Source organism: Peromyscus maniculatus, chromosome 16, assembly GCF_049852395.1.
Source record: "Peromyscus maniculatus bairdii isolate BWxNUB_F1_BW_parent chromosome 16, HU_Pman_BW_mat_3.1, whole genome shotgun sequence".
Lineage (NCBI taxonomy): Eukaryota > Metazoa > Chordata > Mammalia > Rodentia > Cricetidae > Peromyscus > Peromyscus maniculatus.
In genome coordinates, this window is record NC_134867.1 from 67,979,421 (window position 1) to 68,006,317 (window position 26,897).

General features: G+C 39.0%; 1 long non-coding RNA gene across 1 annotated transcript in view; it reads right to left on the bottom strand.

Annotated features, from left to right (window-relative positions):
- Positions 1-799: 799 nt before the first annotated feature.
- LOC121823057 (uncharacterized) overlaps positions 800-26,897 on the bottom strand; it is a 29,704-nt gene continuing 3,606 nt past the window's right edge. The window contains exons 3-4 of the long non-coding RNA XR_013045185.1: positions 3,122-3,299; positions 800-1,258 (exon numbers count right to left, since the gene is read on the bottom strand). This is a non-coding gene — a long non-coding RNA (uncharacterized LOC121823057). The remainder of the gene's footprint in view (positions 1,259-3,121; positions 3,300-26,897) is intronic.

The window sequence follows — 26,897 nt, forward strand, 5'->3', positions numbered from 1 at the left end:
CAGTTGTTATAAGTCCAAAGTCTAATATTTGTTCAGTGTGTCACAAAACTGAAATAAAAGTGCTATCTGAGATTCATTCTCATCTGGAGCGTGGGTCTATTTCCATGATTACTAGCTTTGGCAGAACTCAGTTTCTTGTGTTTGTAGAACTGGGCACTGGTTTTTTGGTCTACTAGGGACTGCTCCCAGCAACTAGGGGCCACTGTAAGGTCATTGCCTCGGTGGCTCCCCTCCAGTACAAAACCATCAATAAAGACCTTCTTTTGAACAGAAAACCTGTCACTTTTTCAATATTCTTACCAAGCTTCTGGCTCTGATCACAAGACACAGATTTTTAAAGCATTTTTATGACTCACTTAGGTGAGTTCCTTTATTAAAATAATCTGTAAAGATCCCTTCACAGCAAACATAAAGGCCCAGAATACTTTAGGATGATCATAGATTTCTTCCTGTCGCACTAATTAATTCTATATTTGCTTTTAAAAAGAATGAAGTAGGCAGGCTAGATCAAAGAGACTGCTATTTTTATAAGAAATCTATTTGCTTCATGGAAAATTTTACAAGAAGAGGTGGAAGATGAAGAAGGAGGAAGACACCAGGCGGAAGAGAAAGGAGAAAAGAGATGACTATGTCACAAGAAGAATCATCTGAAATGTAATAATAATAAATATTATAACATTTATTACAATTATTTCACCAGTTTCTATATTTAGATTTAAAATACTAATCAAAAACTAAAGGAAACTATAAATAACAAAAGTTGTGGGAAGAAAATAGAAAAATGAAACCAGAAGACACATAGAATTCTCTGGGATTTTATTTTAGTTGGATTTTTAAATTTTTTGTTTCATAAGCATGTCTAGTGACAAATATAAGGAACCTTAAGAGAAATAGATTTTAGGGGTATTTTTCAGAAAATAGATCCAGTTATAAACTAAATGTGGAGTATAGGTTAAGCACCTTCTACACATTCTTAGAAAGGACAGAAGAAAAGCCAAAGAAATTGCCCTTAAAATTCCAAATCAAATATTAGCTTATGGGAATTGTAATCATGGTGAATATTTTCTGTTTTGAGGTGATGAGCCACAGGAACCACATACAGCCTTTCAGGAAGGCAGCCCTACTTCCAAGGTTTGGGATGCAGAAGTGGAGCACTGCCCTCTAGAGGGACAAGCACTTCCTAAAGCAGGTAGCTATGTCATAGCAACCAAAGCACCTTTCTTCACACCACATCCAGATTTCAAGTAAAGGATTTTCTCTGGAGAATTGAAAAGAAATATAAAATACATTATGTGTAAATAATGGGAATTGTTTTAATACTTTCAGTAAGACTTTAAACAAAATACATACAGTAAAAACCTTTTACAGTGGAGGGCAATCTATAGGATAAGGAAGATTTCTTCACATGCCATGAAAATTACTTCTTCAACTCATACTCACCAGCCACCTCATGCTGACTTACATAATTAAGCAGGGCCCTCCTTACTTTAGGTATCACTCAAAGTGCTATGCTATATTTACAAACCTACACACATTTCAAAATATAAGAGTGGGAATATTTAATGATCTATTAAGGGAAATTAGCAACAAAATGTTCTGATTTGCTGTGTTGTTTTTCCACATACAAAAAAGTTAAATTAATCTTTCATAAAAGGGTGATCTGCAAAGCCCCAGCTCTTCCACATTTTGGTAAGTCATTACAGTACAAAATATCAGTCACTTGTTTTAAATAAAAGATAGACTAAGGCAGGGTTTTAGGACACAAACTTCTAGGCTTCCTTAGTGGTGGGATCTGAATTGTGCGGCTTACTCTATAACCCCACCTTGTCCTTCAATGAGAAAATTACCACCATTAGTTGCCCTACAACAGAGAGAATCAAACTGTCCCTGGCGTAGTTGCAGGAATCTCCATTTTTTCCTGATATGCACATTTACTGTCCTAAACTTCTGATGGGCAAGTAATTCTGAAGATCCTCTATTTCCTCAGCACTTCAGCTAAGCCAAATTCAACCCTCACTGCACTTCTTCAGCTTCCAGCCTCCTGATAGGCCAGTAGTAATCCCTCCCCCAACTAGACACTACATCTGTCTTCTTCAAAATAATTTCTTCCCCTAAAATAAGGTTTAAAATCAACTCTCTCATCAAATAAAATGTATGATATAACCAAGGAGAAGTAAACTCAGAATAAACATAGAATAATATTGTAGCCCCAGATTGAATAATATTGTAGACCCCATATTGGGGTCTAAAAGTTTAAGTGGGGATGTGGATTGGGAAATGGAGATGGAGAAGGTAGGAAAGAGGAAGGAGATGAGTTAATCAAACTAAGGATGTATTAAAAAGCACTATGAAACCCCACTAGTTTATAACTAATAGTATAGCAAAAAAAAGTAGTGTGAACTGAAGTACCTCATATTAGTGAAGAACGATGCTCCCAGAAGACAGAGGTTATTAAATGAAATCTTGGTGCTGGTTATGTTACCTCTTTACCAATTTTACTTGTCAGGGAAGCCTCAGAGACACCCAAAACAATACAAGATTCAGTTCTCAGTTGCCCACCCTGAGTAACTGGTAAGCTTCAATTGCCAAAGATATTGCACACTTTGGTTGTAGGACACAGACATACAGACATACAGGCACACACACACACACACACACACACACACACACACACACACACACACACACATACACAATTTTAAAACAAACGGAGTTCCAGGACAGCCAGGGCAGTTACACAGAGAAACCCTATCTCAAAAAAACAAAAATAAATAAACAAATGAACAAACAAATAAGTCAAAAGCAGAAGCCCAAGACTAGATATGGTTTATCTCTTTTCAAGCTGTTGGTCAGTGGTATCCCATAGAGCCCCTCACCAAACATCATAGACATCACCATTGCTCTTGGTTACCTCCCAAAACTAAACAGCAAGACCCTATTGACAAAGCCACCACATACTTGAATTACAGAACATGGAGAAATCAAGCTGGTACCAACCTGGAAACACCATCCCTACTGGTTAGCTTTTATGTGCTGGAAGACTCTGTATAGGATACTGGGGTAGGAAAGTCATCACAATCTTACCCAGATGTGAATTCGGCAAACTACAGTAACAACTAACCTTATCTCTATATCCATAGATTAGAGCATTTTCCAACTCTCATCAGAGAAGCTTTTCTCTGAAGTAGATGGCAATTAATGTCTCCTTACAAGTGGTCAAGTGCAGAGAATAAGAGGCAGTACTCAGCTCCAAATGGAATATCCATACCACACTCCCTCCAACCAAATCTCAGAAATCACTGTGGAAGAGAAGAGAGAAAGATTATAAGACCCAGAAGTAATGGGCATCTGAAGTCAAATAGTATTTGCTTGACATGAGAGGACCATAGTAGGCATGAACTAACAGCAGCTATGACTATATATACGAGATCAAGCCAAACAAAATCCCAGCACATGAAATCCCACCCCTAGCTGAGAAGCTATTAATGACTGCTTGGGGAGGGAGAGTCAGTTCCGATGCAGCCTCTTGGGCTAATTTATGCTCTAGTAGATGGTTCCATACATATACACACATCCTGGCATATATTAGAATCACTAAATGGAGTCAGTGTTTTTTCTTTCCAGCCCATGGACATAACATGGCTTCATATGGCAGCCCAGATATCCATGCAGCCTTCTGTGGGAAACAGACCACTGACATCCATATGGACTCAATCGCAGCATGGACGTCTGTCACAGGATGGTCTTTTAATTAAAAAAAAAAAAAAACAGAGCCAGATATCAAGATATCAGAGTGAAAGCTGAAAGATCAGAGAAGCAGAACAGCCAACCACTAGTTCTGACCTCTATGAAATCCTCAGCCTCAAGAGAGTGAGTTCCTGTTTCCTCACACCTTATATACATTTCTCTGCCCAGACATCACTTCCCGAGATTAAAGGCATGTGTATTTCCCAGTACTCGGATTAAAGTTGTGTGCTACCACTGCCTGACCTCTGTGTCTAACCTAGTGGCTGGCTCTGTCCTCTGATCCTCAGGCAAGTTTATTAGGGTACACAGTATATCACCATAGACCTTGGACCTCAACCTGGTCTCTGACTGCAGCTCAGACCACAGACATCAATATGGCCCTTGGCCACAACACAGACCACAGTCACCCTCATGGCACTGAGTGGCAACACAGGCCACTGACACCAACTTGGCTTCAGGTGGCAGCACAGACGACAGAACTCCATCTGGCCTTCAGTGGTAACATGGTCCATGGACATCAACACAGCACCTGCTTCCAAAAAGTCTAGCAAGGAAATATTATCCCAGAGATTCTTAAAATAAAGCAGAGAAGACCATCCATCAAGTTTAATTATAGTAAGAATTTTGCATCAACAAATTAGTTTTCTTCAGAATAAAGTCAATATTGTCTTCAAATAAATCAAGAGAGGGTACAGGTCAAGCACTATGCTTAACAGTACGTGAAAAGGAATATTTCAGCCAAGCACAATGGCACACTCTGGAAATCCTAGCACTCAAGCGGCTGAAACACTGAGAATGCTGAGTTCAAGGCCAGTCTGGAATACACAGAAGACTCTTCTCAAAACTTAGGCCAAACAAAAAGTATCATTTGAAACCATTCAAAGACCAAGTATTATCAATGAATAGTCTTCACTTAATTATTAATTCTTAGCATCCTCCATTCCAAATAGAAAATGAAGTCCTATACTTAGAACTCCATAAAGAACTATGCCTTTCAGTTTTGTCTGTTCCTTGTTCGTTAGTGCTGGTGACTAAATGTAGGGAGTCACATATGTCAATATATGTTCTGCTGCTGAGCCACCACCTTGTCCTCAGAATTCTGTTTGCAAAGTGTCTAGTTCCTCCACATTTTGTGAAATCTTCTATGTTCCTAAGTTGCTTAATTCTAAAAATTTCTTTAAGAGATTACTCTGCAGTTAAGAGCACTTTCTGTTTTCACAGAGGACCAGAGCTTGGTTCCTAACACCCATAACAGACAGCTAACAACTGCTTTCAACTCCAGTTCAAGAGACTCTAATGCCCAATTCAAGCTTCTGAGAATATCTGCAAATAGATACGTACATACACACAAGCAGGTACACCCATACACATATATAAAATATTTTTAATTTAAATAAATAAAATATAATATAAATATCTGAAAAGAAAAATAAAAATCACAGGAAGGTAAAGGAGCTTGGAGTAGAAACATAACAAATATATTTAACTAAAGGAAAAAAATAAAAAGAAAAGGCAGGGTATGGTGGCACATGTCCTTAATCCCAGCACTCAGGAGGTAGAGGTAGTCAGATCTCTGTGAATTTGAGGCCAATCTGGTCTACATAGTAAGTTCCAGGACAACCAGGGCTAGGTAGAGAAACACTGTCTCAAAAAAAAAAAAAGGCAAGTGCTGTGGATAACATTCTGTATAAATAAAACACTGATTGGCCAGTGACCAGGCAGGAAGTGTAGATGGGGAAGCAGAAGGCTGAGGAAAAGAGACACTGTCAGCCACCGACATGACAAGCAGCATGTGAAGATGCTGGTAAGCCACAAGCCATGTGACAAGGTATAGATTTATAGAAATGGATTAATATAAGATGTAAGAACAGTTAGCAAGAAGCCTGCCACAGCCATACAGTCTGTAAGCAATATAAGTCTCTGTGTGTTTACTCAGTTGGGTCTGAGCTACTGTGGGACTGGCAGGTTAGAGAGATTTGTCCTGACTGTGGGCCAGGCAGGACCAGAAAAACTCTAGCTACAGGCAAGCAAATATATATATCATGATATATATATCATGCCTATTAGAACTGCTAAACAAAACTAAGGCTGCACTATGAAATGATTAATTGCTTGCTTTTCTAAAGAATACAAGATCATAAACAAATAGATCATTTTTAAACCTAAATTCTATTTTTTTTAATTAATATACTTCTGAGGGCTAATTGATTGTCAACTCGACTGTGTCTGAAATCAACTAAAACCCAAGCAACTGAACATGCTTGTGAGGGATTTTCCTGACTGGATAATTTAGGGTAGGAAGACCTACCCTAATTGTGGGTGATACTTTTTGGTGATAGCTCACATAAAGGGACATGGAAGAAAAAAACTTTTGCTTTTCACCTGCTTGCCTTCACTCTCACTGGCAAATTTATGTGTTCTGCTGTACTCCTTTCACTGGTATTAGAATTTACTTTTGGATTCCAATACAGCCTGAAGACAAGCTCTCCAGGAATCATCTGGGATTCTAGAATCAGATTGGGACTGCTGAGACATCCAGTATCACAGATGGAACAAGTAACAGATTATTGGCCATTCCCTTGGGAGATAGCCATTGTTGAACTATGGATGGAACTAGAAAAAATCACCCTAAGTGAAATAACCCAGACCCAGAAAAATAAATATATGTGTTCACTTATATGTGAATATTAGCCATTAAATAAATGATAACCAACCTAAAATCCATAGACCCAAAGAGGTTAGGTATAGGAAGGGACTAGGGGTATATATGGATATCCCTGATATGGGTAAATAGAATCGATTTTGGGGGAGCACTGGGGGTGAGGGAGATGGGAAATGGGGGATCAGGTGGGTAGAGGGAAGGGAGATAGTGTTGAGGGAGGGAGGGAGGGGAGAGACAGCTGGAACTGAGGGGCATTTGAGGGATGATATGGAAACCTAGTGCAGTGAAAACTTCCTAAAATATATAAATGCAGTTCTAATGAGGTCTCCTAGTAATGGGGGATATGGAGTCCCAACTGGCCATCTCTTGTCACCAAAGAAGTCTTCCAGTAGAGGGACTGGGTTGCATTCAATTGGCCAAGGAAGTCACATAGAAATCTCCAAACAACCCAGGCTGTTACCAAAACAATGAGTTGCTCTGCACAAACTGACAGTGAGTCCCCATTGCTGAAGACAGCACTCATACAACTCACTGAACATGGAGAAGTAGAGTTGTCGCCTACATGGAGTCCTTACCCCTACATTCTAATGTCTTTGGTGTGGGAAGGTACTCTGCAGACTACCAAAAGAAAAACAAACACCAACCCAGGCACAAAACCTTTGACCTACAATCTGCCCTGCCTGCAAGATATGCTAAGGCAATGGTGACACAGAACTTATGGGAGTAGACAACCAATGTCTGATTTGACTTACAGCCCACTCCACAAGACAGAACCCATACCCAACACTGCTTGGGTGAACAAGCACAAGAGACTAGATAGCCCAGAGGCCTAGGGTAAAACCAAACACGACTGTGCTGTGGGATGTTCTGTATGCTATGAACATTTTACTCTGATTGATTGATACATAAAATGCTGATTGGCCAGTAGCCAGGCAGGAAGTATGGTGTAGGCAGGATAAGGAGAGAAGAGAATTCTGGGAAGTGGAAAGCTGAGTCAGGGAGACACTGTCAGCCGCCGCCATGAGAAGATGTTAAGATACCGGTAAGCCACGAGCCATGTGGCAACTTATAGATTAATAGAAATGGGTTAATTTAAGATATAAAATCTAGATAACAAGAAGCCTGAGCCATTAGGCCAAACAGTTTAAATAATATAAGTGTCTGTGTGTTTATTTGAGTTTGAGTGGCTGCTGGCCTGGGCAGGGACTGGTGGGTGAGAGAGATTTGTCCTGACTGTGGGCCAGGCAGGACCAGGAAACTTCAGCTACACTACTGGTCGAAAAATTAACAATAAGATGATTCCTAATGACATTCTGCTATACCCATAGATCAGGTCTTTATTCAGTCATAATCAGAGAAGCTGCCTTCTACAGCAGATAGGAACAGATGCTGAGTCTCACAGCCAGACATTACACAAAGAGAATCCTTGGAAAATGCAGCTCTAAATGGAATGTCCCCATTAAATCCCTTTGCTCAGAGCTCAGGGAACCCTTTGGAAGAGGAAGAAGAAACAGTGTAAGAGTCAGAGGGGATGGAGGACACCAAGAGAACAAGGCCCTCTGAATCAACTGAGCAAGGCTCACATGAACTCACAGAGACTGAAGCAGAAAGCTCAGGGCTGACAGGGGTCTGCAATAGTTCATCTACACATATATAGCTTTCAGTTTAATATTTTATGGGACTCCTGAGTGGGTCTCTGATTCTAGTGCTTACTCTTAGGGCTCTTTTCCTTCTGTTGGGTTGCCTTGTCCAGCCTTGATGAGATGGGTTTTGTTTTATGTTATATTTTGTTTTCTCATGTTTGGTTGTTATCTCTTAAAAGCCTATTCTTTTCTAATGAAAGGCAGAAAGAGAGTAGATTTGGAGGGGATGGGAGGTAGGGAGGAACTGGGAAGAGTAGAGGGAGGGGAAACTATAATCAAGATATATTGTATGAAGAAAAAAATCTATTTTCAATTAAAAATATAATAAACTAGAAAAAAAGAAAAAAGTAATAAATAAAAATTCTGTACAAAATTATATATCTGTTAAGAGTGAGAAATAAATTATGGAGGTTTTAAAACTGAAAAAAAACCACAAACATCACAAAAATTTAAAATAAATATATTTATATGTCTGACACTGTGATGTATTTTTCTTTTTTTTCCAAATCCATCTTCTGACCACTTCAAGTGTCAATTATTTGAAATATCATTTTCTATAACAACAAGAAAGCTAACTTAGTCTTTTTTCAAATAAGGGACTCTAAAACTTGTTTTTATCAAAAATAATTTTGTTCATACAACATATTCTGATACCAGATTCTCCTCTCTCACCTCCTTTCAGATCTTCCACACCTCCACACCCATACAACTTGATACATTCTTTCTCTTTCTTTCTCTCTCTCTCTCTCTCTCTCTCTCTCTCTCTCTCTCTCTCTCTCTCTCTCTCAAACAGACAAATAAAAAAATTAAAAGTAGTACTAGAAACACACATACACACAAAACCCATATAAAACAAAATCAGAAGCAATATAAAACAAAAGTTCGCCAGGTAGCAGTGGTGCGTGCCTTTAATCCCAGCACTCAGGAGGCAGAGCCAGGTGGATCTCTGTGAGCTCAAGGCCAGGCTGGTCTACAGAGTGAGCTCCAGGACAGACACCAAAATGATACAGAGAAACTGTCATAAAAAAAAAAAAAAAAAAAAGTAAGATTTTTTTTTAATGCCCAAACAAAGCGATATGAGGAAAAAAATATTTCAAAATACCATTGAGTTCATTTTATGTTGACCATCTATCACTGGGTATGGAGCCTGCCCTTAAGTGTTGTTTGTGTACCCAGTGAGAATTCGTTGGGGGAAACTATTTTTTCCTTTGCAACTGGCTGTCATTTTTCAATATCTTCTGGGTTAGGGATGGGAGCTAGTGTCCACTTTCCCTGTCAGTTTTGGGACCTGTGTATGCCCTGTGTGCGCTGCCACAGTCTGTGAGTTCCTATGTGCATCAGTCCTGTTGTGTCTGAAAGGCACTGTTTCTTTAGTGTCCTCCATGCCTACTGGCTCTTATTCTGCATAATTTCCTGATCTCTGAGGGGAGGGATTTGATGAAGACATCCCATTTATAACTACAGATTTAAAAGAAAAGAACCATTATTACATTCATAATATGCCATTATTACACTCATATAAGGCAAACTAGGGGGCAAATTGAATATATAACAACTAAATGTACAAGGCATGTCAAAATTTAATCAAATCTCTGTACATGAAAATCACAAAAGTCTAAACTGAAAAAACACACTGGAAAGAATTAACAGTGCATAAAACTAAAGTCCTTAAAGAAAAAACAAAGTAAAGAAAAACTTTGAGATAAATCCTGAAACATTTTTAAAATTATAAACTATAAACTCAGAGATCCATGAGTTTTTTAATCCCAAAGCAAAGAAGACTTGAAGAAACTACTTGTAAGCATATCAAAGAGTATAAACCAAACAATAAAGAGAAACTCTTTGGTCCTCCCTTGCTGTGGGATAAGGTTTTCATATACTGGTTTAATAAAATACTGATTGGCCAGTAGCCAGGCAGGAAGTATAGGCTGGGTGAGCAGACTAAAGGAATTCTGGGAAGAGCCAGGAGTCACCAGCCAGACACAGAGAAAGCAAGATGTGAAGGCAGAATTGAGAAAAGGTGCCAAGCCACGTGGCTAAACATAAATAAGAATTATGGGTTAATTTAAGTGTAAGAGCTAGTCAGTAATAAACCTGACCTAATGGCCAAGCAGTTTTAATTAATAATAAGCCTCTGTGTGTTTACTCGGGTCTGAGCGGCTATGGAACTGCAGGACCCAGGCAGGACCAGGAAAACTTCAGTTATACTCCCTGAACATAAACATTTAATAAAATATTTTTTGTCATGGTCCTAGTTCTTTAGAATAGTTTTATTGTTGTCATATTAATTCTAAATTTGCACCAATATAAAAATTATGTCATGGGGGGTACACGTGTATGTAAGTGTTCACAGAAGCCAGAAGAGGTCAATGGATCTCTTAGAGCTGGAGTTATAGTTATAGGTGGTTGTGAATGCCTGACACCAGTGATGGGAACTGAACTCTGGTCTTCTGCAAGAGTAGAAAGCCCTCTTAACCACTGAGACATTTCTCCAACCCAGAAGCTATGCTTTTCAAAGAACATTTAAAGCTTATGGAATTGATCAACAATAAATTGGGGGGGGGGAGTCATGTATTCTCACTTCTATGTAGCCTAGGCTGGCCTCACTTTCAAAATTCTCTTTCCTCAGCCCCTTTAAATACTGAGATAGCAGACGAACACCACCATACTAACTAATTCAACACTTTAAAAGTTTAGACACTATTGAATCTCATAAGGATACAACCTAATACATATACAGGATCCTTCCTTCAAAGTACTCATGTCTAGCAAAGAAAGTTAACAATTAAACACTTACCATTAAAAACGGTATGTTTTAAACAACAGAAACCAGATATTGTGACAACACTAAAAAAAAGGCCAAACATTGAAGACTAGAGAAGAATTATGGGGAAAATTGAGAAAGAACACTCACACTAGAGTGGTAGATATAAATTCACAAACTGTCAGTGGTAATGCATACCTTTAATCACTTGGTAGGCAGAGGCAATTGGACCTCTGAGTCCTTACCCTCTTGGAGGATTGGGTGGGGGTGGGGTAGTGGGGAGGTTGGGAAAGAGCAGGGGGAGGGGATGGATGGAGAACTGTGGATGGTATATAAAATGAAAAAAATGTATAATTAAAAAAAGAGGTTGCCTTAAAAAAAAGAAGCACCCTATTAAAGATGAATACCATGTTTATGTCATAATATGAATGCTCAAAATAGCTGTTGTAAGTTCTATACTTTTATGAGATTGTTTTGAAGTGCTTTTAGAAACTATAGTTCCTAAAAATAAATGAAATTTGAAAGGGTTATAATTATGGAAACACAAGGAGAAAAGAAAAATGGGGAAAATCTCGTTATTCAAGAGCTGATAATGAATGCTTTAGTTTTCCATCTTGTTAATTATTTTTCATTTATCACAAAATAAGTAGATATAGATTTATGAAAAAGAAATAAGTCTATTCTAAAATAATAAGGTTATAATTTAGTACACATTGGGATGTAGCATTGCAATAATAACCAAAAATCTCTATTAAACACTACTCATAGCCGGAAAGATCATAGACTTGAGACAAAAACCTACTACTTCCATTTTTGAAAACCAATATAATTCTAACTGTACTTTCAATGCCTACCCTAATACCACAGATAAGTGCAGCTCTCACCCTCATCAAAGAACTTTCCCTTTTCAGTAGAGACTGGTCAAAAGGCAGACAGTAAGGGACTCTGGGATGCCAAACACCAACTGTTACATTTGTAACACAACCCCTACACCTAAGGCTCAGAGAAAATCATGGAAGAGGGAGGAGGGAAATTAGTTTAAGAGCCAAAGGCTCTGGACACCTGTTACTAGATACTTTCCCCTATGTATTTCCCTATTATGTTGGAAAATGTACCTATGAAATCTTAAAAATAAATTGTCTGAACAAGTATAATGACAATAATAGGTAATGTGTCAACATGGAAAAGGGAAATTTCATGTGTTTCCACCTCTAGATAAAGAACTACCAATGGTCAGTGGCTGCTGAGAAAGAATCTGTTTCTCCAGGGATGAATTCCACCATAGGATGTCCAATCCTGCGTGGTTAACAAACTTTATCTACATCATAAAAGAATTTTTTAAATCATTAAAATAAAAACTATTTTGTGGGTCTCCTAGACTGCTTAAACTCAAGAATACATGACAACTCAAGAAGTGGGCTGGAGAGATGACTCAGTGGTTTAGAACCCTGGTTGCTATTCCAGAGTACTCTAGTACAATTCCCAGCACCTACATGGTGGCTCACAACCATCAGTAAGTCCAAAGGATCCAATATCCTCTTCTGACCTCCACAGGCACCTAGCTTGCATGTGGAGCACAAGCACCCATACACATTAATTAAATAACTAGATAACTAGATAGATAGATAGATAGATAGATAGATAGATAGATAGATAGATGATAGATAGATAGATAGACAAATAAATAGATAGATATTTAAAGAGAACTCAAAGAAAGTGAGAAGAACAAATTCTCTGGACTATAAATTCTAATGTCATAAACTCTTAATGAAGCAAATTTTGCCATATATTGTGGAAAGTGGAATGAAGCTTAAATGTTACCAGAACACTTTGTTTTCAATGACAATGCAAGATGTGAGTGTCAAGAGAAAGGCAGGTGGTTGGAAGCACCTTCAAAAACTTTGATGATTTTTTTGTCTTCTTCAGTAAACTACAATCTCTATAAGGGTAGAAGCTGTATACCTGCACATGCTTAGGTATACAGTATTTTAATAAATGAGTAGAATAAAAAAGCATATTGGATGCTAGTATGTATACTATAAATCTGCTAAATATCATAAAATGGAATTTCTGGTTAAATAGTAGAAACTAGAGAAAGTCTTGTCAAGTAGAGACAGTTTTAAAAATACAAGGACTTGAATCTAGTTGATGATTTTCCTTTCTAGATGTTCCTCTTGAATGAAAACCCTTCCCCTTCCATTTTTCCATTCTGTTGTGATACATAATGAGGCCCCTTGACAGAAACTAAATGATGCTAATCCATGCTCTGGAACCTCTGGACTGTGAGATAATAAACTTTTTTCCCACGAATTACCAACCTCAGGTTCTTTGGTATTGCAAATGTACTAACTCAAGAGTCTACGGCAAAAATAACAAGTGAGCTAAGTCAGAAAGTACAGGTAAAGCCCGTGGCATAGCATATGGTCAAAGCAATAGTCACTATAATTTGAATAAACAATAACTTTAATAACTAAAGTATAAAATCCATACCAGCAGTCTTTTTGGCTCACCCTTTCATACTTCAAAGACCTTTGAGGATTTTAATTTTGAACTGCTAAGAACCAGAGAACAGTAGCATAAATAGTTGTTGGTAAAGAATTAACTGCTAGCATTTCAGGGAACAAGGATCCTAGTAATACATTGGAGTCCTCTGCATCAATCCACATGACAAGGACATTAGGCAAATTTTCTTTAAAGAGTTCATAGTTGGAAGGGAAAGGCAACCAATGACAAATACAAGTGTAATGTGTGTATGTCATCAAATCACAACTACCAAAAAGAAAGGATGCACCAAGGAAGACTGGGAGACCAGTGTGGGTGGGTAGGTGCAAGCATCCTTCCAAATTCAGCAGAGATCTCCTGAGAAGAGATCATTTAGGGACACATTAAAGAGGAAAAAACTTGGCCATGTGGATATCATTCTGTAAACAAACGTGTAATCAAGACTGTCAATTTGTTAATTAGTTACCTAATTATTTTGGTTAATTCTTCATAATCATTTATCCTATTCCCATTCATATCAAATTTTTTTACTTTAAAAATTGGGTAATTCAGGAGAAACAATAATCAAAAGAAAGCTGAAGCTGAAAAAGGGTAGTGCCAGTGTCTCGGGAGGCTGATAACAGAGGATGGCCTGAGCTCAGGAATTTAAGTCCAGTCTGAGCAACATAATGAAAACCCATCTAAATAAAAATAAATAAATAAAAATTTACAATTTCACTTCATGAGCACTCAATAAGTATTTTAAAGCAAACTAAATTAGCATGCTTGAATTTCAGAGACCACCCTTCACCAGCTTCAATGTCTTAAGAGAATTCATATAACAATGTTATTTTTCTAACGTCAGTTTAATATGCCATCAGTATTTTTACCATGACATAAAATATGAATATGACTCTAAATAGGCAGACTAGCATACTTGTGGTTCTTATGAAGCAAGGCACATATACTGTACAGTTTCTAAAGAAAAGTATAATAGAAAAAGATGACATATAAAATGATTGGGAAAATCACAAGGATTGTTTTTAGTACTTAAATCTTGGTATGTGTTCCCAAAAGAAGAAATTATACAACTAGACTAATAAAATAATAATTCTAAAAATTTCAAGAAAAATAGAGAAACAATAAAAATGATTTAAGACCAGAAATGTTCAAGAGGAAAAAAATGAATCATGTAAGAGAGCACTGAACTCTCTACTAGTTCTGAAAAATGTTCATGTTAGATTATAAAATAAACATCCAAATATATATTTTAATATCCTCCCTAGTACATTTTAGTATTTCCCTGAACCAATTTTATTCATGTGTAATTTATGTTTCTATGTCAAACACCTGCATGTTATAAATATATTAGTACAAAAACCTATTTTAAGGTTTTTATTAAATCAGAAGTATGTATGAGTGCACTTTCAGTTGAAGAAGTTAATGCAAGAGTTGCTGGCTAGTTATGGTACAAAACTGAGCCAAGAAAAACATTCACTTATTTATATACTGCAGCACCTGAAAATGTCTCATTTACACTGTGCCCAGAACCACAAAATTTATCAAATAAATTTCCATACTCCCTAATCTAAGCAAAAGCTACATTTCCAAAAACACTGAAATTCACATTACCCTAAAAATAAAATACTAGCACTATGTAGTTGTATCAATATACAGGGAAAGGAAGATGTCATAGTCTATAAATTATGAAAATAATAAGTTGCAAAAGATTTTTTATTAAAAAGTACCTCAGATTAAAAAATGGGTCAGTAATAAAACTTATAAACATTTCATGCAAAAAGAAGAAAAACACCACATAAAGCTTAAAAATGAGGGGTCCAGGTATTAAACCAATTAATGCTATTGTAAAAAAAAAATGCTGAAAACAACATCATCTGCTCAAATTAGTTATTTATAATACCTACAGCCAGTCTTTTATATTAGCATGGAAAAGCTATGATATCTTGACTGCTTTTTATCAACTCTATTAGCAAGCACAGATAAAGTTCAGATAAAAGATCTCATAGTGATAATTCAGTACACTTCAGAACCATGTATAACTTTGCCCTCTTACCCAGGAGACATTTATCAATGTCTAGAGACATTGGGTTGCCATAATGGTGTGGGGGTGGGGGTGGCAGTGCCACACAAGTACCTAGTCTCTTGTTGACAAAGAACAGAATTATTCCTGACATGCTACAGTGAACAGGGCAGCCCTCTAAAAAGGCCAATGGCACCAATAATTATCCAGCCCCAGACATTAACAGCACCAAATTTTAAAGATTCTATGGCTTACTTTTCTGTTACCATAATAAAATACCTTGACAAATACAATTCAAAGGAGAAGGGGTTTATTTGGGCCCATAGTTCAAGGTTACAGTTCATCATGGTGGGGAAGACATGAAAGCATACAGGGAAGGCATCGGGCCAGAAGCAGGAGACTGGTTGGTAACACTGCATTCACAGTCAGAAAAGGGAACAGGAAGTGAGGGTGGGCTATAAAGCATCAAGCTCCATCTCCAGTGATCCACTAACTCCAGCAAGTCTCCCTCTCATATAGGTCTTATACCCTTCCAACTAACTCCACCAGCTGGGGGCCAAAGCATGTGAGTCTATGGGGGTACATTTCACATTCAAACCACAAGGCTTTGCTTACATAATGTCTTTGTTTAAAACCCAACCCCTTGCCTAGGACAATCAATATGACAAGAATTTCAAGGTCAAAAGAAACAAAGCATAATCTTTATAAAGAAGTTCTAAGCAAAGAACAATATATAGAATATGTACTGGCCTATATACGACAAGAAGACAGGGTGTGCTACTTTTAGCTACTACCTACCCTTCCTATTTGGCTAAAAGTATGTTCTACTCTTGTTTGTGTGTTTCTTTTTCACTTTTTATCATGATAATTCCTATGTATCTTCAAAATAAAGTGATATATCTACCATCCAGCTTTAACAAATGTCAACACTATGTCATTTTTTTAAACTCTAAGTTTCTGTCATTTTGGGTTAGTTGATTCTTCTTGGGTATCTAAAACCAAATGACAGAGGACATATTCTTATACCAGCTGATATTTAATGATTTTTTTTTCAGTATTTACCCTTGAAGGAAGTTGATCAATATGAGCCAGATACAGTGAGCCTATGAAGAAGTAAAAGAGGATTAATTAGATCACATGAGGAAGAGATGGCAGAAACCTGAGCAGTCATCTGAGATCCAAACTAATGGTAGGGCAAGACCTCTAAGAATTTACAACAAAAGCAGAGGGCTGGACAGAAAACTGTAGAGACACTGGTAGCTGTTGAAGTCAGACATAAAGGCAATTTGTAAGGATTTCTGGCCAGAGAGGTAGAAGTGAGAGGATGCCACAGAGATGCAAACAAAAAAAGTTCTGGATCAGGAATGTTAATAAGTCCTAGTGTCTTCCTAGCATTAACAATTTAACAGCTATGTGGAGTAAGATGATAAAACTGATACTCAAAGGAAGTAGGAAAATACAGATGAATGAAGAATAAGGAAATGGTCATACCTAAACCACAAGAAACCAGTAGGGGTTTCTTGTTTAGGAGCTGAGACAGGAAGGCAGAGGGGGAGACTGCCTGGAGCCACCGTCAGGACAAGGAAGATGTAAGGTACCAGTAAGCCACAAGCCATGTGGCAAAGTATAGATTAATAAAAAAATGGGTTAAATATAACAGTAAGAGCTAGACAATGATAGGCCTGAGCTAATGGCCAAGCAGTTTAAATAATATAAGCGTCTGTATGTTTATTTTATGAGTGGGCTAAGGGACTGCCGGGGCTTGGCAGGACCTGAAGAGAAAACTCTCCAGCAACAGCTAAACATAAATAAGAATTACGAGTTAATTTAAGTGAAAGAAGTCATCAGTAGTAAGTTTGAGCTAATGGCCATATAGTTCGTAAATAATATAAGCCTCTGTGTGTTTACTTGGGTCTGAGCGGCTACAGGACTGGCAGATGAGAGAGATTTGTCCTGACCTCGGGCCAGCCAGGACACAGGAAAACTTCAGCTACACTTTATGGTGATACTTTATTTGTACTGAAATGTGATTTTACTTGTATGTTAATAAATAAAGTTGCCTGGGGGTCAGAGCTAATAGCAAGCCATAGCAGAAGCTGGGCAGTGGTGGCACCCGCCTTTAATTTCAGCACTTGGGAGGCAGAGCTAGGCAGATTAACTCCATACAGCTATCATGGAGACACACACCTTTAATCTCAATACCAACCTTAGAAGACCTGGAGGTAAGTACATACAGGCAATGACAAGGAGGTCATGTGGTTAGGTTTACAACCAGAAGGCAGAACAGAAAGTCAATAAAAAGGACAGACACACAGGAAGTAGCGCTCTTGCTGAGAGGAAGGACAGCAGCGACAGCAAAGGGTAAGCTCAGCTCTCAGCTACTGCTCTGACCTCTTAGGCTTTTAACTCTGCAATTGGCTCTGTATTTCTTATTTAATAAGACTGTTCATCTACAACACTTACTGGCTTTCATCCCCTGGCTTGATTAGCCTGCTTTTTTATAGAACCCAGGACCACCAGCCCAGGGATGCCATCACCCACCATGGGCTGGGCTCGCCCCCATTGATCACTAAATGAGAAAATGCCTTACAGCTGGATCTCATGAAGGCATTTCCTCAGCTGAGGCTCAATCCTCTCTAATGACTTTAGCTTGTGTCAAGCTGACACACACAACCAGCCAGTATACCTGACCCTTGTCAACTTGACACACAAATGTAACACTATTAAGGCAAACCCTTCTTTTCTTATTCATTCTCAAGATATCACATTAAAATCATAAATAATTTTAAAAGTCCCATAGTCTTTACAAATTCAAGCACATCAAAATTTCAGTCTCTTTAAAATATCCAATATATCTAAAACTCCAAAACCCCTTTTTAAAGTTCAATACTTTCATCTGTGGGCTCCTTTAAAAAATTAAATACTTTCTTCAAGAGTGAAGAACTAGTGCACCATCACAATCTGAACCAAGCAAAACCAAACTCAAACAGTATAAATAACTCAATGTCCAATTATCTGGGATTCACTCACAATCTTAGAAATTCCTCCAAAGGGCTTAGGTCACTTCTTCAGCTCTGCCCTCTGCACATACACACAGTTTATCTTCTAGGCTCTGGCTCAATCCACTTCACTGCTGCTGCTGTTCTTGGTGGTCTTCCCAGCATGCTGGCATCTCCAAAACATGGGGTCCCTTGCTGCAACTGGGCTGAACATTCATCAATAGCCTCTCATAAGCTCTTTACATGGTGCCAAGCCTCAACTTATTTGCATGACCCATTCAGTCCTGGGCCTTCAACTGCCACTGAGGCTGCACCTTCACCCATGGCCTCTCCTGGCCTTTCACAATGCCAAGACTCAGCTGCTCTCCATGACTCCTTCATACCTTCAAAACCAGTACCACCTGGGTGACACACATTACCAATTCAAGCTACCAATATGAAGTACAACCATGGCTGCCTCTAAAATACAGCTTCTCCATGCTCTCAAACACTTCCCAGAAGATTTCACCTCAACAATGCTGGCCTCTTCTTAATCACTGCTAATTTCTTAGTTCCAGCTAACCATCATCAATTGTCCCAGTAACATAAAGGTTTCACTTTAGTATTTCTGGCATCTTGTTAGTTACAGCATATTATTCAGCCCCAGCTAACCAGAACCACCAGATTGCTTTAGTAGCTCTGGTATCTTGTTAATCACAGCTGATTCTTCAGCCCCAGCTAACCAGAACCACAGAATCTTAATTCAAAATAACAAATGGCCTTGATAGAGTCTTTAAACTTCCCTCTGAAACTTTACAGTTTATCCTCTGCACAGCTCTCAATGTTCTTACCTCCCAAGCTCCCACAGAACATCCCACAGAGCTCTTAATACTCAATGGTTCTTCTAGCCTGAGTTCCAAAGTCCTTCCACAAGATTACCAAAATCATGGTCAGGTCTGTCACAGTAATAACCCACTACAATTTATCAACTTGTCTTAGGGTTTCCATTGTTGCAACAAAACACCATGACCAAAAAGCAAGCTGGGGAGAAAAGGGTTTATTTGGCTTATACTTCTGGATCATAGTTCATCATTGGAGGGAGTCAGAACAAGAACTCAAGCAGGGCTGGAACCTGAAGGCAGGTGCTAATGCAGAGGGCATGTAGGGTAGCTGCTTACTAGCTTGCATCCCCTGGATTGCTCAGCCTGCTTTCTCATATAACCCAGGACCACCAGCCCAGGGATGCCATCACCCACAATGGGCCTTCCCTCATTGATCACTGAAAAAAAAACAAAAAAAAAAAAACAAAAAAACAATGCCTTACAGCTGGGTCTCATGGAGGCATTTCCTCAACTGAGGCTCCTTCCTCTCTGATGACTCTAGCTTGTGTGAAGTTGACACACAAAACCACAGAATTCAGGTCACACAGCATCATCGCTAAATGGATTCTCTATGAGGAGGGAAAGATCAAAATTCACTGAAAACACAGAATAAATAAGAAAACATGTAGATTATTGTAGCAGGAATCTTAAAAGTTCTTATTAATAAAATCAAACCTGAGGCCAGTTATTGGGGTGAATACAGGAAGGTCAGAGAGACAGAACAAGCCACAGCTATCTCACCTCACCAGTTCCTCAGCTGGTCCTGTTTCCTCAGACTGGAAGCCTCATCCAGAATGAATCCCAGCTGAACTGTGCTGCTTCAAAGCCTGAAAGCTTAACCAGCCGAATGCTTAACCAGCCAAATGCTTAACCAGTCAAATGCTTAACCAGCCACATGCTTAACCAGTCAAAAGCTTCTAGTTTCTGGTCCTCAAGCCTTATGTATCTTTCTGCCTTCTACCATCACTCCCTGGGATTAAAGGCTCGCTTTCTGGGATTAAAGGCGTGTGTCACCATGCTTAGCTGTTTCCAATGTGGCCTTGAACTCACAGAGATCCAGAGAGATTTCTGCCTCTGGGATGCTAGGATTAAAGGCGTGTGCTATCACTGCCTAACTAGTGGCTTTTCTGTTCTCTGACCCCAGATAAGTTTATTAAGGTACACAATATTTTGGGGAACACAATACCACCACAGGTTATAGATGTTTTACACTTTTGTGCTTTGAAATTATTTTAGACTTGAGGAAGTGTTACACAGAAGGTGCCACTTCCTTTAATCTCCCAATTTTAAATCCTGTTCTATTTATCAAAATGAGAATTTAAAGAGACAGCACAGAAACAGGAAGGGCAGTGAGAAGGAAGTAAAATGAGAACAAAAGGCAACCAGTGGGGGTTCAGTCAGCCTTTCTAGCTCCCTAACATCAGGTTACTGTTGACTACATAGTTCAAATAAATACATTATGGGAATTTTTTAAATGACATAGAATAATGAACCAAAGTTCAAATTTCACCAGGTTTTCCAGCAATGCTCTCTTTGTGTTCCAGTATCATTTAGTGTCTCCTTGGTCTCCTTCATCAAAGAGAGCTTGCATTAAGCAAATATCCTATACCATGCTGAACTCATTAGTTATGATCTATTTTTTTCATGCGTATGTATGCCTCGGAATTTCTGCATACAAATTATGTCATCTGTGAATAGAGATGATTTGACTTCCTTCTTCCTGGTCTGGATGCCTTATGTTGCCTTTTCTTGTCTAATTGCCCCTGTTTAATCCTCAGTACAAAGCTGAAGAGAAGTGTTTAGAACTGGCATCTTTATTTTGTTGCTATTCTTAACACCAAAGCCATCAATCTTTCACCACTAAGAAAAATATGGGATGCTCTGTTGGGTTGGGAAACTTGGTTTGCATAAGCATTTGGTCCCCAGAAATCCACAAAGATATCTCTACTATAGACTACTGGCAATGGTTGAGAGAGTGCTTGAGCTGACTTACTCTGGTGATCGGATGGCCAAACACCCTGTCATGATAGAACTCTCATCCAGTAACTGATGGAAGCAGAGGCAGAGATCCACAGCCAAACCCTAGGTGGAACTCCAGGAGCCCAATCAGTGAGAGAGAGGAGGGACTGTATGAGGGAGAGATATTGAGACCATGATTGGAAAAAGCATAAGGACAAATAGCCAAACCAGTGGAAACACGTGAACTGTGAACCAATAGCTGAGGAGCCCCCATGGAACTGGACCAGGCCCTCTGGATAAGTGAGACAGGTGATTAGCTTGAACTCTTTAGGGGGTCCCCAGGCAGTGAAACCAGGACCTGTCCTTGGTGCATGAGCTGGCTTTTTGGAACCTAGGGCCTATGCTGAGACACTTTGCTCAGCCTTGGTGCAGGGAGGAGGGGACTGGACCTGCCTCAACTGAATCTACCAGGCTAGGCTGACTCCCCAGGGGAGACCTTGCCTTGGAGGAGGTGGGAATGGGGGGTGGGTTGGGGTGGGAGAAGGCTGGGGGGTGGGAGGAGGAAGGACAGGGGAATCCGTGGCTGATATGTAAAACTAAATTAATTATAAAAATAAAAATATTTTTAAAAAAAGAAAAGAAAAGGAGTAGGGTTTTCTTTATATGCTTTAACTGCATCTTTGAAACTATCCTAACTGCAGTTTATATGCCCTATTCACCCTCATTATGACCTTTAGGTATCAGTACCACACAATCAGTGGTTCCATCCAGTGTTTGCACTGAGGTACCAGCCCAATGAGATAATGATCATGCCTCAGAGGCTAGAATTCCTTTTCACAGTATCATCTTCAAGCCTCTAAGAGTTAAAACCAAATAATCTTACATTTGTGACTTATGTACTTAAAGATATAATTGTTCTCTAAACATGGATAATTTTACATGCAATAACCTAATAAAATACTTGGCTTAACAAGTGACTCCTGATTAGATTCACACTCATTTAAAATCAAAACTATAAAACCTCACAGCAGACCCAGCCTTTTTCCCCAACCCCATCTCTTTGTGTCAGCTGCCAAAACCCAGAGGCTCTCTCTACCTAGGAACCCACAGAGCACACTGTCTTCCATTGCAAATTCCCCAGTTTCATCCCTAGCCCTGTAGCAAACCACATGCAGAGACCTATCCAACATCTTCAACACCACTCCCAGAGGAACCTGCTGAACCTCCACACAACAAACCCAACTTTCGTCCTTCTTGGGGACTCTCTCCTGCCCCCTCTTCTATCCCATCCCCATTCCTTCCTGTCATCCCCCAATACTTAGAAACACTTTCTACCCAGGACTCCCAGTGGCCAAACCTGCCATGGACTAGGAGCACTCCCTATGAGGCAACCCACAGCCATCGCATGTTCCAAAGACCCAGAAAGAGCAACAAAAACCAAGGAATGGAACAACCCCCAAACAAAGATAAGACCAGATATATACACCTAAAATCACAACCATCCCAAAGCCAAATGCCTAGACACCAACACAAAAACACAATCATTAATACTCAAGATAGTATGTCTCCACAAGAACCCAGCAACGCAACTACATTAAGTCCTGAGAAATACAAAATAGCTGAAGGACAAGACAAAGAGAGCAAAAAGGCTATTATTAATATGCTCAAGGATCTCAAAGGGGATAATAATCAACACATAAATGAAGTCTGTGAAAACACAAACAATGGAATAAAATCAAGAAAACTGTTCAATGCATGAAAGTGGGATGGAATCACCATATAAAACACAATGAAGGTGATCCTAAAAAGCAAGTTCATAGTACTAGTACCTGCATAAAATAACTGGAAAGAGGGGCTGGAGAGATGGATCAGAGGTTAAGAGCAGTGACTGCTCTTCCAGAGGTCCTGAGTTCAATCCCCAGCAACCACATGGTGGCTCACAACCATCTGTAATGAGATCTGGCGCCCTCTTCTGGCCTGTAGACATACATGCAGGCAGAACATTGTATACATAATAAATAAATAAATCTTAAAAAAATAATAACTGGAAAGAGCTCATTTTATCAATGTAATGGCTTACCTGAAAGCTCTAGAACAAACAAGAAATAACACCCAAAAGGAATGGATGGAAAGAGTATAAGCTCAGGGCTGAAATCAATAAAATAGAAACAGCAAAGAATCAATGACAGGAAAAATTGGTTCCTAGAGAAAAACCTATTAGACTGACAAACCCTTAGCCAAATTAACTAAAAAAAAATGAGAGAGGAGATTCAAATTAACAAAAGTAAAGATGAAAAGGAGGACATAGAGGCATACAGTAAGGAAATACAAAGAATCATAAGCACATACTTTAAAAATCTGTACTCTAACAAATTGGAAAAATTAAAATAAAATGAATAAACCTCTTGATATATACTACCCACTGAACTTAAACCAAGATCGGATAATCAATTTAAACAGCCACAACCCTTAGTAAGATAGGAGAAATAACTAAAAGTCTCCCAACTAAAAGAAGCCAAAGACCAGATAGATTCAGCACAGAATTCTATCAGACTTTCAAAGAAGAATTAATACCAATATTCCTCAAATTATTCTTCAAAATAGAAACAGAAGAAACATTATCTAATTACTTTTATGAGGCCACAATTACCCTGATATCTAAACCACACAAAGACCCAAGAAAGAAAAAGAATTACAGAGAAAATTTCTTTACAAGCATATATGCAAAATTCTCAATAAAATATTTGCAAACCAAATCTAAGAACACATCAAAAAGATCACCCATCATGACCAAGTAGGTTTCATCCCAGAAATGCAGGAATGGTTCAACATATGTAAATTGATAAATGTAATCCACCATATAAACTGACTGAACCAAAACCACATGATCAGCCAGGCTGATGGTGGTGCAGGCAGCTAGGTGATGGTGCATACCTTTAATCCCAGAACTTAGGAGGCAGAAGCAGATGGATCTTTGTGAGTTAGAGGCCAGTCTGGTCTACAAAGCCAATTCTGGGACAGCCAAGGATACACAGAAAAATCCTGTTTTGGAAAGACAAAATAAATAAGTAAATAAATAAACAAACAAACAAACACCAAAAACCACATCAGCGTCTCATAACTGCAGAAAAGGCCTTAGTCAAAATCCAATACCCCTTCACGATAAAAGTCCTGGAGACACTAGGGATGAAAGGAATATACCTCAACATAATAAAGTCAATTAAAAAAAAAATAGTAGCCAACATCAACCTAAATGGAGAGGAACTCAAAGCATTTCTACTAAAACCAGGAACAAGACAAGGTTGTCCACTCTCTCCATATTTATTCAATATAGTACTTGAAGACTTAGCTAGAGCAATAAGACAATTGAAGGAGATCAGGGAGATACAAATAGAAAAGGAAGAAGTCAAAGTATCTTTATTTGCAGATGACATGATTGTAGCACGAATCTTAACAGGTCTTATTAATAAAAACAAACCTGAGGCCAGTTATTGGGGTGAATGCTGAAAGATCAGAGAAGCAGAACAAGCCACAGCCTCACCTCGCCAATTCCTCAGCTGATCCTGTTTCCTCAGACTGGAAGCCTCTGAGTCCTTATCCAAATGGATCTTAGCTGAACTGCTTCTCGAAAGCCTAAAAGCTTAACCAGCTCTAGTTCCTGGTCCTCATGCCTTATATACCTTTCTGCTTTCTGCCATCACTTCCTGAGATTAAAGGCTCACTTCCTGGGATTAAAGGCATGAGTCACCATGCCTGGCTGTTTCCAGTGTGACTTTAAACTCACAGAAATCAGGATGGATCTCTACCTCCCAAGTGATAGGATTAAAGGCATGTGTGCCACCATTTTCTGGCCTCTATATCTAGTGGCTGTTCTGTCCTCTGACCCCAGATAAGTTTACTAGGGTGCACAAAATTTTGGGGAACATAATATCACCACACATGATTTTATATATAAATGATCCCCAAACACCAGGAAGCTTCTATAGCTTATAAACACTTCCAGAAAAATAGCATGATACAAAATTAATACACAAAAATCAGTAGTCTTCCTATATACAAATGACAAATGGACTGAGAAAGAAATAAGGGAAACAATACCTTTAAAACCTGAAAAAGTATATATCTAGAGGTAACTCTAAGCAAGGCTGTGAAAGAGTTGTATAATAAAAACTTCAAGACATAGAGGAAATATGAAAGAAATCTAAATGGACTCAGCAAATAATGGGGTAGACAAAACCCCAACTAGATACTCTCACAACCAAGTAAAACATCCAGTGTCAAGAACGGGTTTTATCTAGTTGAGTTTTTGGCCCAAGAAACCCCATAAAAACCCCAAAACCACCCAAGATATTGCCAAGGCTATTGGTTGCTCTCTACAAACTGATGGTTATGTCCTATTGCTGAAGACAACACCTACATAACTCACTGAACAGGGAGAAGTTGAGGTGGTGCCTAACTAGATCCTTCACCCCTACTGACTAATGTTGACAATACAGGAAGGTACACTGCATGCTACCAGAGGAAAAGGTAAATACCAACCCAGCTACAGTCCCTGTGATCTACAATGGTTACCTGCCTGCAGGATACACTGCTCCAATAGTGGCACAAATGTGGGAGCAACCAACCACTATTTGATGGGAGTTAAGGCCCAGTCTATGGAACCCATGCCCGACACTGCTCAGGTGGCCAAGAACCTGAAACTAAATAGGCCATGGACCTAGGGGAAAACCAAATACTTCTGTTCTGCTAAAGGAATGTAGCAATACAATGACATGTTGTGCCCAGATCGTAACCCCCAGAGAGACCACCAAGGGTGAGCATACCAGAATGCAAAAGCAAGGTTTATCTGTTACAAGTCATGACAGGGAACTGAACTCAAGCTATCTCAAGTGAGGCAGAGAAGAGTTACTCTTTCTTGGGGAAGTTAGTTTTTATAGGCAAAACCCATAAAATTTCTTAGAGGGGAGGGGGTTAGTACGGGTCCATCCTTGATTGGTCCAGTTTTTCCCCGGGCCTGGACTTTCTTATTCTAGCTTATCTGTTTGCCCTGTCAGGAGTTTTACAACTCCTCTCCGGGGTCTGGTCATGTTATCTCCAGAGAGGGGCATCTCGTGGTTAATTGGTTACCATCAGACATCCTGACTCTGTTCTTTTGTTCCTGGGGCTGGTGCCATCATTTCTGGGGACTTGAAACTGGCCTGGGTCTATCTATATTGAAATATCTTTGTCTAAGGCCCCCTTTTTGAGACAATAGAGTGAGGGTCTTGTTGTGCCTAGATCATGTCCCCAAAGCCGCCACTGGAGACTTTAGGTATAGAATGCAAATGTAAGGTGTTTTCTAAGTTTACAAGCCTCCAGGGAGGCTCTTCTAAATCTCTCACTCACAGCAGGGAGGTTGGAAGGAGTGCTCCCCTTTCTTTGTGAGGCTAGTTCTTAAAGGCACAGACCATACAATTTATTTTAACCTGCCTCCCTTTTTAGTCTTTTGGTCGAATATCCTGACTGTGTTTTCCAAAGTCCCTGTAGCAGATACAGCCACCTAGGGAAAAGGGCTCTAAGTTCTTATCTACACTTACGAATCCTGGTTTAAACTTCTCTTTGTCTGTAGGGATAGAGTGGGGGGTTTTACTGAGGTATTACAGACATACTGCTATACTCATAGATCAGTATTTTGTTCAGCCATCATCAAAGAAGCTTCCTCCCAGCCAGGTGATGGTAGCACACGCCTTTAATCCCAGCAC